Consider the following 21,307-nt stretch of genomic DNA (forward strand, 5'->3'; position numbering starts at 1 on the left):
TGTTAACCAAAATAAAGAGATATATTGATAACAATACGTTAATAGTAGGAGACCTCAACACTCCACTCTCAGCAATAGACAGATCATCTAAGCAGAAAATCAACAAAGAAACAAGAGCTTTGAATGACACACCGGACCAGAGTGAGATCCATAGATATATACAGAACATTCCACCCTAAAACAACAGAATACTCATTCTTCTCAAGCGCACATGGAACTTTTTGCAGAATAGACCACATACTGGGTCACAAATCAGGTCTCAACCAATACCAAAAGATTGAGATTATTCCCTGCATATTCTCAGACCACAGTGCTTTGAAACTGCATTCATCTTTATTATCTTCCTTCTATATTTTAAAGATTTATTCAGTTGTTTTTTACTATCTTGAGTTCTTACCTTATTATTTTTTAATCTTTCCTATTTACTAATACAACCATTTAATATTTTAAATTGCCAGCTAAGCAATAACTTAGCATCATCCTACAAGTTTTGATATATAGTATTTTTATCATCTAATAGGTCTAAATATTTTATGATCTATGACCCATAAGTTATTCAGAATATTGTGTACTTGAAACTGCTTACACCAGCTCAAGTGAGCAATTATTAAATTTTTAGGAATTTTGAGAGCTAGTTCTTAAACACAACTATTATTAAAAATGAAATTATACAAACTTAAAATTAAATGAATTATATTAAAAGCAAATACTCAAAACACATTACTTTCTATTTTATTCTACTTTACCATTATCCATGCTCTCAAGGTCATTTACTTTTATTGTGTCAGGATGGTGAAAATATCATATAATGATATGCTACTGTGCATCTCTTCCAAGTGACATTCAGTGACCTCATGTTGGTAGCCTGAAATTGGCTATGGAGGAAGTATTTGTACCATAGAAATTTGTAAGCTCTACAAATCAGGATATTTTTCTTTTGGAGAGCAAGTTGCTAAATATTTATATATTTTATATTTATTTTCTAGTATATAATATTTTATCACTTAAAAGAGTTTAAAAATGCTATATACTGAGGGAAATGGTGGGTTTAGTGTCCATCCAATCCATGATTGGGCCATTAACAAACAGATGTGATAAGGAGCATATGGTTGTTCAACTTCAGGGTCAAGGGAATGTACAGAAAAGACCCCCTGGGCCTTAAAAATCCACTCAGGTGCAAATGCCTGTGACCTTATGTAGGCATTCTATTTATATTCTATTGGTTCATGCTCCCTACCCAACTACCAAAGCAGGGTTTTTTTTCCTTCTATTTTTCCAAAACACCACCCACTGAGTTCTAATAATAACATCATATATTTGAATAGTGCTTGATGGATTACAAAGCATTTTTATATACAGTATCTCTTAATACTAGCAATGAGCCCATGAGGTAGGTAGGTATCGTCCAGAAGGCTGTCTCTCATTTTGGTGTCTGAGAAGTACAGACCAGGTTGTGTTTCCTTGCTGCTTCTGTCAATTTAGATTCCAATTCTGTCCGGCTCCACCTTTGTAATTTCAGACTAAGGAGTTGTGATCTTTTCGTTGGTCCTCATTTGGAAACCCCTCCATCTCTTTAATGATTTTCAGCTGCCCTACATTTACGTTCTTAAAAGACTTATTTATACACTGGGTGGAAAGATAAAAAAAACCCTGCTTTTAACAAGAAAGCTGTCAAAACTGGCAAGCTAGTTTGTTTTCTGATGAAGACAGTCATTGTCAGAGTCAGTAAAATGAGAAATTGATTTTTAAAATTCTTTTCTCACTGCGGTAGAAAATTATCATTACGGCAACAATCATTTCAGTTGCAGAACACCACGAAATTGTGTCTGCTTCATTGGGGAAGGTCTGTATCTGCTGGGCAATTGCATTAAAGTCAAAGAGAGGCTGACGTGCATTCATAGTGGTGAAGAGTCTAGGTGGTTCTTCAAGCAAAAGAAAATTTCACCCTAAAATCTTCAGGAAGACCTCTGTAACAAATCCTTTCTACAATCTTGCTATGACTTGAGTTTTGTCTCATCTCTTTCCTTCTGGTCACTGCCAAAGGTCTCGTAAGAACAGTTACACCATCTGTCTGCCTCCTATCTGCTTAGTGCTCTACTCCTTCACACCAGGCACCCATCATCGACGGCATGTGCTCTCACACGTCACAGGGAGGCCCAACCATCAACTTTCATGACTTTCTCTAGCTCTAGCACGCAGATGCATATGGTCTCCACCTCTATCCTTTTAGTCCAACTTCTCTCCAAACTTCTATATACCCGTTTCATTCTGACCTTTGGACATCTCAACCTGGAAATCATAGTGGCACTTGAAACTCCACATCCAAAAGGGAAATAGGATTAAGTGAATACCTTTATCTCAGGTTCATGCTCAGTAACATAACAAAAAATGGGATTGCTGCCTCCGCCTGTGGCCCCTAGATCTATTTTCTTTTTCTATTAATGGAATCATCATCTTCTGAGAAAGACAGAAATTCACTGGCCACAGAAACTCTTTTCTCTCCCAACGCCATATCCAAACCAACCACCAAATCATACCAACTGAATCTATACAACAAAAGTCCTATCCATCCATCCATCTCTTCTTTTCTATTCAAATTTAAATACCTCCAATGTCGCTTGTCACTACTTTTTTTCCTCCTAGTGCCATATTTGTCTTATTTTGACAATTTTATAGCAGAAGTGATGGAATTTTTAAAAAGGTAAAAAGAGTCAACTACACACAGTTAATATTCCCTTCCAGCGTGGGCCCAGTATACATAATTTTATACAATTTAATTATAGCAAACATGTAATTTTAAGGACTATTTTCTTTGATTATGAGAATACTATACATATCAGTTCATGTCAGTCATACCTGGTTTTATTTATTTTTTTAAAGATTTTATTTATTAATTTGACAGAGAGAGACATAGCAAGAGCAGGAACACAAGCAGGGGGAATGGGAGAGGGAGAAACAGGCTTCCCGCCGAGCAGGGAGCCCAATGCGGGGCTCAATCACAGGACCCTGGGATCATGACCTGAGCTGAAGGCAGATGCTTAACGACTGAGCCACCCAGGTGCCCAGTCATAGCTGATTTTAAATGAAAACATATTTCATCTAAATGATGTATTAACCATTTCACTATTATGAGACTACTGGGTTGTCTCCAGCATTACATCTTTAGAGAGAATGCTGCAAGGAAGACTCTACACACATGAGATTTTTTTTTCTTCCTTTGAATTATTTCCAAATAAACATTTTTAAGAGTGAGTGAAATCCAAACATTTACATTATTCTATTTTTTCATACCATCTATTGCTGCATTATTTTCCTAAAGGTTCATAACAATTTTTGAAGCATGAGTTTGTCGGTCTCACCACACTCTCCCAAGAAATCAGCACCATTTGGAGTTAAGTGTGCATTTCAACAATTACCAGTACATTTGTAAGGCTGGGCAACCATCACCACAATCCAGCGTTAGTACATTTCCAATAGCCTCCAAAAATATATTCACTCACCAGTTGGACATCTGGGTGGTTTCCAGGTTTTCAGTTATGAAAAATGCTATTGTGAACATTTGCACACGTGTTATTGTGTGGACATACACTTTCACATACCATAGATAGATACCTAGAATGAAATTTCTCAGTTGTGTCGGAAATATATGTTTAACCTTTTAGAAATTGTCCACCTAATTTTTTTAAAATTGTATTATGTTATGTTAGTCACCATACAATACATCATTAGTTTTTGATGTAGTGATGCACGATCCATTGTTTTCATGTAACACCCAGTGCTCCATGCAGTACACGCCCTCCTTAATACCCATCACCGGGCTAACCCATCCCCCCACCCCCAATCCCCTCTAAAACCTTGTTTGTTTCTCAGAGTCCATAGTCTCTCCTGGTTCGTCTCTCCCTCCGATTTCCCTCCCTTCATTTTTTCCCTTCCTTCTCCTAATGTCCTCCATGCTATTCCTTATGTTCCACAAATAAGTGAAACCATTTGATAATTGACTTTCTCTGCTTGAATTATTTCACTTAGCATAATCTCCTCCAGTCCCACCCATGTTGATGTAAAAGTTGGGTATTCATCCTTTCTGATGGCTGAGTAATATTCCATGTATATATGGACCCCATCTTCTTTATCCATTCATCTGTTGAAGGGCATCTCGGCTCTTTCCACAGTTTGGCTATTGCGGACATTGCTGCTATGAACACTGGGGTGCATATGGCCCTCCTTTTCACTACATCCGTGTCTTTGGGGTAAATACCCAGTAGTGCAATTGCTGGGTTATAGGGTAGCTCTATTTTTAATTTTTTGAGGCACCTCCACACTGTTTTCCAAAGTGGCTGTACCAACTTGCATTCCCACCAACAGGGTAAGAGAGTTCCCCTTTCTCCACAACCTCTCCAACATTTGTTGTTTCTTTCCCTGTCCATTTTTGCCATTCTAACTGGTGTAAGGTGGTATCTCAATGTGGTTTTGATTTGGATTTCCCTGATGGCTAATGATGATGAACATTTTTTCATGTGTCTGTTGGCCATTTGTATGTCTTCTTTTGAGACGTTTCTGTTCATGTCTTCTGCCCATTTTTTGACTTGATTATTTGTTTTTTGGGTGTTGAGTTTGAGAAGTTCTTTATAGATCTTGGATACCAGCCCTTTATCTGTAGTGTCATTTGCAAATATCTTCTCCCATTCTGTGGGTTGCCTCTTTGTTTTGTTGACTGTTTCCTTTGCTGTGCAGAAGCTTTTTATCTTGATGAAGTCCCAAAAGTTCATTTTTGCTTTTGTTTCACTAGCTTTTGGAGATGTATCTTGAAAGAAGTTGCTGATGTCGAAGAGGTTACTGCCTATGTTCTCCTCTAGGATTTTGATGGATTCCTGTCTCACATTGAGGTCTTTCACCCATTTTGAGTTTATCTTTGTGTATGGTGTTAGAGAATGGTCGAGTTTCAACCCTAATTTTTTAAAAGACTTATTTATTTATTTGAGAGAGAGAGAGAACACACAGGCGGAGTGGCGAAGGGAGAGGGAGAGAGAGAATCTCAAGCAGACTCTCGGCTGAGCACGGAGCCTGACATGGACTTTGATCCCACAACCCTGAGATCATGATCTGAGCCAAAACCAAGAGTTGTACACTCTGCTGACTAAGCAGGCACCGCTGCTGAACTATTTTCTAAAATGGCTCCAGCATTTTATATTCCTTACCAGCTATGTATGAGAGTTCCAGTTTCATCACACTGTCATCAATATCTGATATTGTCTTTTTTATTATGATGGGTAAATAGACATATCTCACTTTGGTTTTAATATGTATTTCCATAATGATTAATGATGTTAAGAATCTTTAGTCAAATGCAAAAAAATTTTTAAATTAAAAAAACAAAGAAATTAAATCACAGGACCAAAAAAAAGGATCTTTAGTCATGCTTAATAGCCATTTGTAGTGGTGAAAAGTCTATTTAAATCTTTTGCCCATTTTGAGGGGTGAAGCTTTAAACAACACAGATTTATTCTTTTACACTCTGGAGGTCAGAAGCCTGAAATCAGTCTCCCTGCTCTACAGTCTAGGTGATGGCAGGGCTGGTTCCTTCTGGAGGCTCCAGGGGAGAATCTGATCCCTTGATTTTTCAGCTTCTAGTGGTCACCCCATTCCTTGGCTCATGGCTCCTCCTTTCATTTCACATCATACCACTCCAGTCCCTGCTTCTGTCATCACCGTGCTTTCTCCCCTTCTGTCATCCCATCTCCCTCTGCCTCCTCTTATAAGAGCGAGCGTGATCACATTTAGGGACTCCCCCGGACAATCCAGGATAATTCCCCCATCTCAATATCTTTAATTCCATCATATCTGCAAAGCTCCTTTTGCTACATAAGGTCACATTCATAGGTTCCAGGGATTAGGACAGGGATATCTTTGGGGCCATTATTCAGCTGACCACACAGGTCAAGTGTTTGGCACATAGTGCTAACTATGTAAACAGCAACTCTTACTACTTTGCCTCTGTCTTCTAGGCTGGGGCTGAGGCTCTTCTTTGAGAAGGGGAGAAGGGTAGGCATAAAATGTGATCTGGAAGAGGTCACCTCCACAACCTGGGGATTTCAGGCAGGGTTTCCAAGGTGGAGAGGTTCTCTAGGGCCTGAGGAGGTTCTTTTGCCCATTTTTAATTGGATGGTTTAGCTAATACCAAATTTTAAGAGTTCTTCATATATTCTGGATACAAATATTTTATTGGTTATATGATCTGCAAATATTTTCTCCCAGTCTGTGGCTTATATTTTCACTTTCTTAATGGTATGTTTTGAAACACAAATGTTTTTAATTTTAATAAAGTTAAATTTATCCATTTTTTCCTTCATTGTATTGCACTTTTGGTATTGTATCTAAGAATTCTTTGCCTAACCCAAGGTGACTAGGATTTTCTCCTATGCTTTCTTCTAGAACTTTTATAGTTTTAGCTTTTACATTTAGATCTATGATTGATTTTGAGTTAATTTTGGTGTATGATGTGAGGAAGGGATAAAGATACTTAATTGTCTTGGCACCACCTGTGGAAAACACTATCCTTTCCCCCCACTGAACTGTTTTAGTACCTTTGTAGAAAGTCAGCAGATCATAAATGGAAACATTTCTAGATTCCCAATTCTGTTCTGATTTATAGGTTTATCCTTGTGCTAATTCCATACTTTCTTGATTATTGTGACATTATAGTAAGTTTTGAAATCAGTTAGTATCAGTCCTCCAACTTTTATACTTTTTGATGCTATTGTAAATAAAATCTTTTTCTTAATTTCATTTTTTGGGGTGTTTTTTCTCTGGGAATAGAAAATAGAATTGAGTTTTTTGCACTGATCTTGTAGTCTGTTATCTTGTTAAATTTCCTTATTAGTTCTGGCCATTTGTAGACTCCATGGAATATCCTATATAAAAAATCATTTCATCTGCTTATAAAGACAACTTTACTTCTTTCTCTGCGATTTGAATGCCTTTAACTCCTTCTTCCCTTTCTTTTTTCCTTCCTCCCTCTTTCCTTTGTTTTCTTCTTCCGAATCTTAGGGATAAAACATCCAGTTTTTTACCATTATGATGTTAGCTGTATTTCATAGATGCTTTTTATCAGGTTGAGGGAGCTCCTTTCTATTCCTGTTCTGTTGGGAGTTTTTATCATGAATGGGTGTTGGGCTTTTATTAATGCTTTTTCTGCATTAAAGATGATTGTGTGGTCTTTGCCTTTATTCTATTAATATGGCATATTATAATAATTAATTTTGGGATGTTAAAACAACCATGCATTCCAGGGATAAATCCCATTTTCTCATGGTGAATAAATCTTTTTATATGTTGCCAGGTTTGGTTTGCTAATATTGTGTTAAGAAAAGTTTTGTGTCTATGTTCCTAAGATATTGGTCTATTGTTCTCTTTTTTTGTATCATCTGTCTTTGTTATCAGAATACGACTAGTCCCAGAGATAAAGTGTTCTCTGTTTGATGTGTTCCCTCTTCCCCTATTTTTAAAAGAGTTTGTGTTATTATTGTCATATCACATCTATATATGTTACACACTCAATAATACAGGATTATAGTTATTGCTTTATGTAATCTTTTCTTTTAAGGAAGTTAAGAGAAGAAATGATAAGAAGGTATATTTAAAAGTTTTTTAATACACAGATTTGCCATTTCTGATGCCCTTCTTTTCTTCCTGAGGGTTCAAGTTAAATCTAATGTCATTTCCTTTCATTGTGAAGGACTTCATTTAGTATGTCTTGAAAAGCTTGTCTGCTAGCAACCAATTCTCCCCGTCTTGTTTATTGGGAACATCTTTATTTTACTTTCATTTGCGAAGGACAGTTTTGATGGATACAGGATTCTTGGTGGAATTTGGTCGAACAGAATTTTGTTTTTGTTTTTCAGTTTAGAGCTTCGAATGGGTCATTTCATTGTTCTCTGGCCTCCATTGTTTCAGATGAGAAGTCAGCCTTTAACTGCATCCATAAGCCCATCGAGTAATTTTCTCTTGCAGCTATCATGATTTTCACTTTGTCTTTTGCCACATCCATTTTTCATCTTTTTCACTCTGTTCTCTCTGTTCAGATTAGATCATTTCTCTTGACCTATCTTCGAATTCACTTAATGTTTCTTCTGCCATCTACAATCTAAGCTTATTTTTTAAAGTCATCTTTACACCCAACGTGGGGCTTGGACTCAGAACTCCGGGATTGAGAGTCCTACACTCTTTCTGACTGAGCCAGCCAGGTGCCCCCAGCTCCAGTGAATTTTTTATCTCAGTTATTACACTTTTCAACTCCAGAATTCTGATTTTTTAAAAAATTTTTAAATTTATTCATTTTTTATTTAATTAACATATAATGTATTATTTGTTTCTGGGGTACAGGTCTGTGATTCTCTGATTTAATTCTATTTTATAATTCTTGGCTCTTTACTTGTCGAGTCATTGTTGTCATACTGTCCTTCAGTTCTTCAAATACAGCTTCATTTACTTCTTTGAACACGTATATAACTACTTTGAAGTGTTGGTCTGCTAAACCCAGTATCTGAGGACATTGAGAGGCAGCTTCTACTAACTACTTTTTTTTCCTGAGTATGGATCACACTTTACTGTTTCTTTGTGCACCTCATCATGTTTTGTTGAAAATAGGACATTATAGATAATATAATCACAGTAAGTTATTATTGTTTGGTTTTTGTTTGTTCAGTAACTAGCCTCAGGTCAATCTGTGAAATCTGTCACCCTCATTGTGTATGGTCATGATGTCTCTGCTGAGTTGTGTTTCTTAACTATTAGTCTTGTTTTTATTTTTAAGCCTGGACTCTTAGTGTTCACTCCTGTGTCAACGTCGTTTGGCAGTCAGTCAGAGGATGGGATTGAACACCTCATGCCCATAAGGCTTCCATCCTCTGCCAATGAATCTATACGAAAGTAGGGGAGTGCATCAAAAATTCAAGCTCTTCTAAGTCTACCTAGTATTTTGCTGGCTTTGGGGGCTTTTAGTGCTTTCTCTGCACATGCAAACAGCCCCGAGGTTACTCAGACGTATGTAGATAGTTTGGGCCCTTTCCAGTCTTTGCTGTACCTCAGTCAGGAACATTTTGCCCTAATCACAACTGCAACCTCAAGCTAGAGATAGTGGCCTTCCCCATGAACCCTACCATGTTGACGGTCACTTCTGCTGACGATGCTGGTCCAAATCAAGTTAATCCCCTTTGACCGCAGCAATACAGAGGCTGGTCTTCAAACCTGCCCTGCCCTGGCAGAACCCCCATGTCAATGGAGCAGTGGGGGAATGAGGGAACACAACAGGTACGCCAAGCAAACAGGCCACATACCGCCACTATTCTTACCTGAAGTTCTGTGGGGTTTTTGTATAAATGTTTCTCAGATGGTTATATAACTTAGGTCAATTTCTAGAGCACCGAAATTGTTATCTTCACCAAATTCGTCAAGTTTAGAGTTACTTTTTAGCAAGAGGATGTGACAAACTCCTCATTTAGCCATTGCTAGTCCATATTTTAAATTTCTCATTATTGTTTCATTTACCATTTTACTTATTAGAAGTTTGAACATTTACTTGTCTGCTTATTGCCCACTGAGTGAATTTTCCATTTTTCCATTTTGCTCCCACTCATCTCGATATTTCTCTCATCTCTGTGAACATATTATAGATATTAAACTTATATTATATATAACCTATATATTTCCCTCAATTATTTTTCTTATATTATTTTCATAATTTTTCCGCAGAAGCTTTTATTGCAAGCTTTAGAGTGTTTTCTTGTGTTTCAAGCCTGAGGAAGTTCCCCAGTTTTACTCTACTAAAACCAGTTATAGTGGCTTCTCAATTAATGCCTCCATCTCCCATCTCCAGCCCATTCTATACACAGTACCTTCCTTAGCAAACAAGCCATTCATTGAGTGTTTAATGAATCAAATTATTTTAACAGAAAATTAATGCAAACAGGAGGCAATACTAATTAGTGAAATCCAAATTAAATAACATAATGCAGTTTTATTGTATTTACTGCACTATCTTTAGCCTCTGACAAAATAACACCAAGAGGTTCTGGAAGAACACTTATTGATAAACAAAGACATTTTTAATTTGGCACCAATATTAACATATCACAAAATGCTAAATTACTTCAAGAATTTGGACTAAATATGCTCTGTCTTCCTCTGTCCATCTCTTCCATCTCAATTACCCTGAAAATGGCTTCCTTCGTGGTTGACAAGCTTTAGTCCAGGCTTTGTCTGAAACAACTGCTAAGTAAGTCCAGCATGAAATTGGAAGCTGGACAAGGCACATGAGCTCAAATATAAACCTGATCCCAGAGGCAGGTCAAGGCATGCCAAGGCAGCCATAATGGACAGGACTACATGAGGGCTATAGGTCGGAGAATATCACCTTCTGTAATGGGTGCTCACAAGAAGCTACCCACTAACAGGGCTTGCTACCTCAAGTAATCTTCCCATAACAGACTCTCCCCAAAAAGAGATTGACAGGCAGCATCTTGTTGAGAGCCCAATGTCCCTACAGAAGCATACTGATGAAAGATAATATAGAAATAGCTTATACAAACAGGTGGGTCAGCAGGAAGCTCAGAGAAAAGAAAAGAATAATGTGGACTGCCTTATGTTACAACAATCCAAGGCTGAAAGAAGTTGGTTGTAGCTGAATTGTCTAGTCTTGAGACAGATGTAAGCAGTAATAGGCAGAGAGTCATTCCACCCACTTCTCTACTCTGATCCTAAGCTCTACGTAGGGTGATGGCACCCAATACATATTGAGAAGAAACAAACTAAGAAGCTTGAGAAGAGGCATCACAATGTATTAGGTAACTGTGTGTGTGTGTGTGTGTGTGACAAGGCAAGGCAGACATTGTTACCTATATTTTATATATGAAGATAAGGAGGCTTAGTTATAGATGTTACTCTGGTTCACTGGCTCCAGAGCCTATGCATTTTCCACTATGATAACTTTTAAAATCTTGATTAGGTCTTTTGAAACTGGGGAGAAAGTTCCATGAATATTCCATAATAGGAACTGTTACATCCTTCTCTCTAAGTAATCCTTTGGGTTTCTGGAAAAATTCTTTCCATGATTGGGTAACATGTGCTAGAGCCACTCAGACAGGACCACTCAAGATGTTCCCCATCCAGGTAGACAGTGCTTCCAGCATATTTAGGCCAGATGGAAACAGGCAGGGAGTCTTACCCAAGTCTCATTCTACACACAGACCATGATGGGCTGATATGCCAGGGAACTGACTGCCCGAAAGAAAGCTGAGTTTTAGAGATATCATCACTGCAGGAACTACATCTAGTCCAGAGAACTCCTCAGTCCATGAATGAGTCACAGAAGAAATAACAACAACAACAACAACAACAAATGAATCACCTCTTTTCACACAATGGCTGTTCGAAGAAAATCACCAGCATATAGAAAAAGAAGAGCCAGTGTTCGGCTTTCTTGAGGATTGAGTAGGAGTGACTGTGTGGCCGTCCCAAGTGAATTAGGTCCTTAATACAGGGGAAATTTTTTTCAATATAAAAATCTCTCCGTTTCCTTGCTATAAATACTAACTCAGTTCAGAATGGCATCATCTGAAACCAGGTTCCCCTTCTCTGTAATTATTTTCAAATTTTCCAAAGTCCATCTGTACTGTTAAACTGGGGCAGATATGGAACGGCTTTCCACGGACTCAGGCAAATCATGCTGGAAACTTCTGAGCTCCCCCCGCCCCCGATACCAGAATTGCTCCCTTTGCTCCAACTTCCTTCTCCATTTCCCACTTAGCTCTAGCAGTGAAGAGTGTGTGAGGACACAGTAAAGAATTCAAATTTTCAAGGTCTGATAGGGGAGCAAAGGAGAAGGCGAATCCCCATGTGGGGACCCATGCATGCATGTGCAAACATGTGTGCTTAAGTCTGGTGTAGGTTGGACAGGAGGTAGAGTTTAAAAGAAGATGTCGAAAACAAAGTTCATATTAATCACAAAGAAAAGTTCAGGATTCAATCAGGCAAGAATTAGAAAACTGGCCTAGGGGTTGGGAAATCTGATCTTGAGTTCCGCAGCCGTAAGACTTTGAATAAGTCCATCGCTCCTGACCTCTGTCTCCCTTTTTCATAAAATTCTCAACATCCACATAGGGATGTTGAGAACAGAACTAAATAACAGACAGGAAAAGGATGTGAAAACTAATAAAAGCTTTATTATTGCAAGATAGGTTGTGAACTGTTGAAAAATTCAGATGAAATTAAACTAAACTAAGCCCAGCAACACAAGCCAGCTTCATCCTACTAAGCTATTAGCTGGGAAATCTACCTCCTGGTCACAGGATACATATTTAGAAGTAACACCTTTGAAAGTACTTCTCCCAAGACATAATAAATGGTCATAAGGATTAATTTGGGGAACCAGAAAATTGGATTGGATTCTGTGAAAACAGAAGACCTCTAAGCCCTCTACACAAATATTTCTGTTTAGTATATGAATCACAGCAGAGAAGTGTGCCCACATTCTAGAAGAGTAAAGACCAAGAAAACCAGATTCTTACTCTAGAAGAAAAATAAGACAATGGAAGCTATGCTTTATGTTGTGTTGCCTGCTTGAGATTAGACTCGACAACATTCAATAAAGCAAGGAAGTTTCCTTCACCACAATGGTAGTGCTGTCCAGCTAGCTGGGTGTGTCTCCATGGGGCCCTGGAGACAGACAAGCTTAGTAGGATGAAAATAAGAGATGGTCAATGTATGTCCTTAGCTTTTAACTACAAGCAGGGGAGAGGCAGAATAAATGTGGCAGGTGTCCAATAGGAAATGAAAACTGGATAGCTCTGTTTCTTTCCTCTTTCCCTTTTTTGAAAGAATGGTGTTACTGTCATACATTTCAGGTTGCTTTTCCAGGAACAAGTTGGACCAAGCAGTGGCATTTTCACATCCTCTGTCAGTGCCCCTGTGATCACGGGCCAGCCCACAAGTGGTAAAAGGAAATGCCATTGGGACCAAGCTTTATTTTTTCAATGCACCTGCCCCCCACAAGGGCCACCGTCTACTAAGTTTGGGACTCTTACAGATGTTAACTTGTGTTGTGGGGGAATTTTTTTGACGAACTTCCAACATGTCTATGAAACAAAAATAAAGGTAAAAAGTACCAAGTACTAATTTTCTGATCAGAAATACACATCAAAACCAGTCCATGAGTGGCGCCTGGGTGGCTCCGTCGTTAAGCATCTGCCTTTGGCTCAGGTCATGATCCCAGGGTCCTGGGCTCGAGCCCCGCATCGGTCTCCCTGCTCAGTGGGAAGCCTGCTTCTCCCTCCCCCACTCTCCCTGCTTGTGTTCCCTCTCTCGCTGTGTCTCTCTCTGTCAAATAAATAAAATCTTAAAAAAAAAAAAAAAAAGAAACCCTCTCTGGACCTTAGGTCCCCCAGCAGTATGACAGAGGTAGCAGCAGAGCTGGCTGGAAAGAACATGGACTCAGCAGTAAGGCAAGTTTGGTTTCTAAACCCGGGGATGGGGGCTCTATGAAAGTTACTTAAGCTTTCTAAACTTTGGCTTCCTCAACAGGCAAACAGAAAAAAATGACGACTCCCTTGCACAATGGTGGGGATTCAGTGATCATGTCTGTGAAGCCCTGGCACAGTGGGAACACGTATTAGGAACTCAGTAAGTGATAACGGTTATTGGATCCAAGAGTGATATTCTATCTGTTTTGATGATGAGAATGAAACATGAGATTCATATGGAAACAATGTAAAGTGCTAAAGCATTATAATACGAAGTTCATGGAGCGTCTTTAGAACCCCACAATAACCTGGACAACATACACATTGTTATACCAACAGGGATGATGGAAAAACAGGCAAGGTAACTATGTGGGATGCTCCCTAAAGGCCCTCCCTTTGGCCCCTACTGGATAAGAGGATATAAAAATCAATCCCCCATGCTGGAGTTAAAGTCTAGGATGAATATTGTATATACCTCCAACAAAAGGGTACCCCGAATTCAAAGCCCTCCACAATCCCACCATTCTTTTTTTTTTTTTTAAGATTTTATTTATTTATTTGACAGAGAGAGACACAGTGAGAGAGAGAGGGAACACAAGCAGGGGGAGTAGGAGTGGGAGAAGCAGGCTCCCTGCTGAGCAAGGAGCCCGACACGGGACTTGATCCCACGACCCTGGGATCATGACCTAAGCCAAAGGCAGACGCTTAACCGACTGAGCCACCCAGGCATCCCCACAATCCCACCTTTCAAGCCTCATCTCCCATGCCCTTCTTCACACACTATGTTCCAGCGCCCTGCAGGGCAGCTCACCGTGCCCTGAAAGTACCATGCAGCTTCATACTTCCAGGCCTTGGCTATCCTATTTGCTCAGGCTAGAGGGTCCCCTCTTCACTCCTACCTCCTGATACTATTTTCCCCCTGGTTAAAACTTCCTAGTCTTTGGCATCCCTGACTCCTCTTAGACAGGGATCAGCACCAAGATATGCTTCTTCGGGTGATCCTCAACAAACACAAGGCAGTCTTTTAAAATAACCATCTTTTACACTAGGAGCCTTCTGTTTCCACCTCTGTTTCCTCTGGAAACCTGTAAAATCTAAACACTTTTATATGTTTTCCACATTTTAAACTCCACTTTGTAAACTATGGCTCAAGGAAGATGATTATCAATATTACCACAATCATATCAACAAGTACCAAAAATAGGCTAAGCCCCACCCAAACCCCCCAGATATGTTATGACACTGAAGTCCTGAATCATTACAGCTGTGACAGTGGAGAAAATCTGCTTGGTCTCAGTGTCATCTGTCAAACCAAGCCTATTCCCTTAAGGCATGGCCCATCTGCTACCTCCTCCATGACATGTCCCATTGTGCCCATTTCACAACTTCTTCCTTGGGTTCTCAGAGCATTCTGCAAGCAAGTCTGCATCCCTTCATTGACTAACCCAACCTGTCAGGTGCATTTAGCATATGTAAGAGGTTGGAGGGGGGAGGGACTGATGGACTAAAGTTTCAAGTCCTCCCTAAAGGATCTGTAGAGCTTGCTGCAAATACCAATCACGGGATCAACAAAGTGGTGAAGACAGGACTTCCAAGTCCCACAATGAGAATGTCAGCTCTGTTCCCTAGCAGACTGCCACTCTAAGCCCCAATCTCCTCTCCTATAGAATGGGAGTGAGTCTTCTTCACTGAATTGTGAAAATAAAACAAAATTAGATGAGAAGCATCAAGCACTTAGCCCAGTATATGCCCGGCATGTGGTAAGTGCCCAATAAACAGGAGCTATTTTTTTATGGTATAATTATGATCATTATTACAGTCTAAAGAGGTGTGTGTCACAGAGCAATGCACAAAGAGCAAAGGAAACAAGAATTCATTCTGCTTTGTTTGCACACCTTGCCTCTCTGGAGCTTAGTAAATGTTTGTTGATTCAAATATGGGGGATGGTGCAGGCTTTGAGAACTCAGAGAAGGCATGGCCATGAGAGAGGAGGACAGCCAAGGAGCCGGTAGGTCAATGTTCAAAGACATCCCAAGATCCAGGAAAACAGGGAACATGCAGGTAAAACCTGGAATAGCAATGAGGCCACTACCAGCCCAATAGGAAAGTTTCCAAATGGTCTGAGGTGACTCCAAATGCTGGTCAGGAGCTGGGATGGCCACAGAAGTACCAATGGAGGAGAATGTTAAAAATACGAGTTTTGGGAACAGGGAATCAACAGACTGTGGTGGTGCTTGAGACTATGTATTTTCAACAAGCAACCAAGATGTTTTTAATGTGCAATCAGATTGTACCCAGGAACAGAAGGCAGAGTGAGCCCTCAGCATGGCTGTTCTGGTCTGGCCTTTAGCCCTCTGTGCAAAATCTATGCAAAATCTCTCTTGTGATTGGGGCCTCTCCTTTTAGCCAAGGCTCCATGAAGGGTGGGGTGTGAAAGGTCATCAGATGGTTCAAACCTATGTGCTCAGGAATAAAGATGAGCTTCCTAACAGCAATACTTCCCAGGGCCAAGAATCTTCATGAGGGAAGTAATTATTACTCTTTTAGATCATTGTCTGAGCTAACAACAACAACAGGAATAGCAGTACTAGTTAGTGTTAGCGATGTGCCAGGCACTGCACTAATCTATACACATTACCTAATTTAATCCCCACAACACCCTGCAAGATAGACACTGCCCTCATTAAAGATAAGACCACCAAGGTTCATGGATGCCTGGGTGGCCCAGTGGGTTAAGCGTCTGCCTTCGGCTCAGGTCATGATCCCAGGGTCCTGGGATCGAGCCCTGCATCAGGTTCTTTGCTCAGCGGGGAGGCTACTTCTCCCTCTCCCTCTGCCTGCCGCTCCCCCTGCTTGTGCTCTCTCTCTTTCTGACAAATAAATAAATAAAATCTTTAAAAAAAAAAAAAAAAAAAAAAGAACACCAAGGTTTAGAGAGGATAACTCATGTGCTCAAGGTCACACAGCTAGTCAGATGGAGTCAAACAGACAGCTCGTTATTTCATCATGAAGTTACACTGTTTGGCCAACTGACAATTCTACCTGCCAGTCCCCGGCTATACCTTTCCTGCAGACCTGGCTCAAAAGCCTCAACCTGAAGTCATTTTATTTCCTCTAAAATTCCCAAAGCACTAAACACAGAGCTCTATTTCTAGTGTTGTTCAATCAATAACTGGTGAATACACAGAGGTATGTTTCTGTCATACATTTTTCCAAAGAGCACAAAACACACTCGTATTTACTCTCTCATCGGTTCTAGTGCCTGCTTTAAAGAACGAAACAAAACATTTTTATTGGAGTAAGACGTAAGGGGTTCTGTAAAACATTTAAAATGACATATTTACAAGGTCCCATTCTTTCCTCTAAGTGTTGCCATGCTTTTTGTTGCTCTTCCTATTCAAATAGAAGCCTTTCATTTATACACATCCTTTTCAAAGAAATCTGGTTATATAAAAATGTAACTAAAAAAGGCAAGTCTTTTCTGTTGCTTAGTACTCTTTATTTCCTATTGTTTCTCTTTATGTTGCCTTTCAATGAGGTTTCATGTCTCTTTCCTATATAGCCCCACATGGATCTGGCAATCTGTTCACAGCATGCCTGACTCTACATTCACTACCTGCACTATTTCTGCAGGTTCATCTTTGGACCATTGGGAAGAACGCAGCCAATCTCTGGCACCACTATCCATGTCTCTGGGGCACGCCATGTTTCGGAAACTCCACACTAGGCCCTCGCCACACAAGGCCACGGTCTAACAGTGGAGCACATACTCCTCTCTTCCTCACCGAAGGTCATGAGAGACCAGCCCCCTACCACTACTCTCACAGTTATAACTGTTTTGATCTGTTACTCTGCTTAATATGAAAACATAGAACAAATGTTATACTCTCACAGTTATAACTGTTTTGATTTGTTACTCTGCTTAATATGAAAACAGAACAAATAATAAGGAGCAAAAAAACAAAAGTCAAAGAATTTTAAGCAGGCTACTGGGAGAGATGATATTTGTAAGAGACTTTTTCTGACCATCTCTTATCACTCTACTGGGGCATTTCCTTCTCATATGCTCTAATTCAAATATGTGGACACTTGTCGATTAATGAGCACAGAGTATCATTTTTGCCTTCAAAAACTTTCAACATATTAGGAAGGTAAGAGCACACGCACACAGAAACTACTACTTCTTAAAGGAAGGCTTCGTCATGAGTTCTTACAAAGGCCTCGGCCTTCAGGCAGGCAATGCTCTCTTGCCTCCTAACCAACCCTGTGAGATATGCTTCAGCTAATCCTCAAACCTTACGTCTTATCCACACAGCTTCCCTGTGCTTGGAAAACATCCATAAGATGCTAATTCCCTGGGAAGGTCTAATTCTCAAAACCCTTTTGTATAGTTTCCATATCCTTCAGACTCCCTTTCCTACAAATGTGGCCATGGATGCTGTTGTTGGTATGGGATGGATAATTCCAATAGAAGCCATAATCATCTAAGCTAAATTGGGCTCCTAGGCTGTAGTGAACTCAAGGTTAAACAAGTCATCACTCAAACATTTCATAAGCTTTGCACAGTGGCAGTATCGTAGCCAATGAGGTTTATCCGAGGCGCGATTACTGCTAATTGAAAACATTTCAATAATTCGGGAACCTCAAATGGGAAGACAAGATTTGTTCTGCCTCTCACTCACTTTGTGTTTTCCAGTAATGGCACCAACCTCTCTGTGTCTCAGACTCCATCAAGAGTCAGAAGTTAATACATATCAAACCTGTATTTATGGGGGGGAATGGGGAGTTATTGTTTAATAGGTACAGAGTTTTAGTCTTACAAGGTGAAAGAGTTCTGTGGATGAATGGTAGTGATGGTAGCAAGACAGTGGGAATGTCCTAATGCCACTGAGCTGTACACTTAAAAATGGTTCAGTGGGAAATTTTACATTATGTGTATTTTACCATGATTAAAAATGTTTTAGTATTCTAAAATTGATTTGGGTGATGGTTGTACAACTCTGAGAATATATTAAAAACCACTGACTTGTACACTTTAAATGGGTGAATGGTGTGGTATGTGAATTACGTCTCAACCTCTTACAAGAGAAAAAAGAATCAAATGGATATTCTAGGGAAAAAACCCTATATTTTAAATTAATCGGATAGATTGACAGCAGATGGGTTACAGCAGTAATAGGATTAGTACATTCGAATATAGGTCAAGAAAAAGTAGTCAACCTGAATCATAGGCAGAAAAGAGAATAAAGAACAGAACAGAAGAGACTGTGAAATACAGTCAACAACAAAACCTGACACAGGAACTTGATAGTCAAAATGTTAAAAACAAAAAATATAGAGGAAATTTTAAAAGAAGCAGAGGAATTTACCCAAAGGATACAAAAATACAGATTTGAAGGGGTACATGCACCCCGATGTTTATAGAGGCATTATCCACAATAGCCAAACTACGGAGAGAGCCCAAATGTCCACTGACTGATGAATGGATAAAGAAGACGTGGTATATATACACAATGGAGCATTGCTCAGCCATCAAAAATAATGAAATCTTGCCATTTGCCACAACGTGGATGGAGCTAATGCATTATGCTAAGTGAAATAAGTCAGAGAAAGACAAATACCATATGATTTTACTCATATATGGAGTTTAAGAAACAAAACAGATGAACATATGGAAAGGAAAAAGAGAGAGAGAGGGAAACAAACCATAAGAGACTCTTTTTTTTTTTTTAAGATTTTATTTATTTGAGAGAGAGAGAATGAGAGAGAGCACATGAGACGGGGGAGGGTCAGAGGGAGAAGCAGACTCCCTGCCAAGCAGGGAGCCCCATGCGGGACTCGATCCAGGGACTCCAGGATCATGACTTAAGCCGAAGGCAGTCGCTTAACCAACTGAGCCACCCAGGCGCCCCAAACCATAAGAGACTCTTAATAATAGAAAACAAACTGAGGGATGATGGAGGGATGTGGGTGGGGGATGGGCTAAGTGGGTGATGGGTCTTAAGGAGGGCACTTGTTACGATGAACACTGAGTGTTGTACATAAGTAATGAATCACTAAATTCTACTCCTGAAACCAATATTACACTATACGTTAACTAACTAGAATTTAAATAAAAATTTGAAGAAAAAATAAATAAAAGAAGCAGAGGAAAATAAGACATCCCATTCAGGAGAACAAAAATAGAATGGCATCTGAATTCTCACCAGAAGCAATAACATATTTAAACTGCTAAAGGTTTAAAAAGAAAAAAGCAAGCTTATAATTTTACACCTTGAGAAAATAATCCAAATAAAGATGTTTTCAAACAAATTATTTAAAAAATTCATCACCAAAAGAACTGTACTGTGAAAAAGAATAAAGCAGATGCTCAGGCTGAAAGAAACTGATCCCCCTCCCAAAAATATGAAACTAAAAAGAAGAGTGAAAATATACGAATAACTATAAAAGAACATTGGCAATTTAAGGCAGTAATGATAACAAAGAACTGTAGGTTTATAACTAAAATAGCACAAAGAGCAAGAAGGAAGTTAAATAGAATTAAACTACTGTAAAGATCTTAGTAGTTTGAAAAGGGGTAAAAGTACTAATTTAAATAGCTTTTACTATGCGAAGAATGCAATTGTAATCTCTAGGGTGAGCACTAAAGAATAATAAAAATATATACAACTAAAAAGCTAAGCTGGGAAATTAAATGGAATAATAAACAAATAATTAATCCAAAGAAGGTGGTAAAAAAGGATATAGGAACAACAACAACAACAAAAAAAACAAGTATCAGAAAGAAAAAATAAATAGAAGATGATAGACTAAAACCCAAGGATAACAATGATGACAAAAGTGAACTAAGTATTCCAATCATAAGACAATTATCAATGGACCAGATTTTCAAAAAACAAAAAAGGACCCAATCCTTTGCTATTTATTTACAAGAGATAATCTTTAAAAATAAGGCCACAAGACTATACATAAAAACCTAAAAACTCCACTAAAAAACTGTTAGTACTGATGAATAAATTCAGTAAGGCTGCAGGATACAAAATTAATACACAGAAATTTATTGTTTTTTCTAATACTAATAACAAAGTAGCAAAAAGTGAAATTAAGAAAACAATCCCATTTACAACTGCACCAAAAAGAATAAAATACCTAGGAACAAATTTTTTTTTTTAAAGATTTTTAAAAAATCTTTATTTGATAGAGAGAGAGACAGCGAGAGAGGGAACACAAGCAGGGGGAGTGGGAGAGGGAGAAGCAGGCCTCCTGCTGAGCAGGGAGCCTGATGCGGGGCTCGATCCCAGGACTCTGGGATCATGACCCGAGCCGAAGGCAGACGCTTAACGACTGAGCCACCCAGGCGCCCCCCTAGGAACAAATTTAACCAAGAAAGCAAAAGACCTGTACTCTGAAAAGTATAAAACTTTGATGAAAAAAATAAACAAGTGAAAATTATTTCACGCTCATGGATTGTAGGAATTGTTAAAATGTCCATACTACCCAAAGCAATCTATAGATTCAGTGCAACCCCTATCAAAATACCAACAGCATTTTCACAGAACTAGAACAAATAATCCTAAAATTTGTATGGAACCACAAAAGACCCTGAATAGCCAAAGCAATCTTGAAAGTGAAAAGCAAAACTGGAGATATCACAATCCTAGATTTCAAGATACATTACAAAGCTATCTATAATAATCAAAACAGTATGGTACTGGCACAAAAATAGACACAGAGATCAAGGAACAGAATAGAGAATCCCATAAATAAACCCATGCTTATATGGTCAATTAATCTAT

The 21,307-nt window shown here is 39.0% G+C and overlaps 1 protein-coding gene and 1 pseudogene across 1 annotated transcript in view; one reads left to right on the forward strand and one right to left on the reverse strand.

Annotated features, from left to right (window-relative positions):
- KCNH1 (potassium voltage-gated channel subfamily H member 1) overlaps window positions 1-21,307 on the reverse strand; it is a 364,126-nt gene that overhangs the window by 246,856 nt on the left and 95,963 nt on the right. The window lies entirely within an intron of this gene.
- LOC118014635 lies at window positions 18,066-18,214 on the forward strand (annotated as a pseudogene).

The sequence above is a fragment of the Mirounga leonina genome, unplaced genomic scaffold, assembly GCF_011800145.1.
Source record: "Mirounga leonina isolate KUSES-001 unplaced genomic scaffold, KU_Mleo_1.0 Mir_154, whole genome shotgun sequence".
Classification (NCBI taxonomy): Eukaryota; Metazoa; Chordata; class Mammalia; order Carnivora; family Phocidae; genus Mirounga; species Mirounga leonina.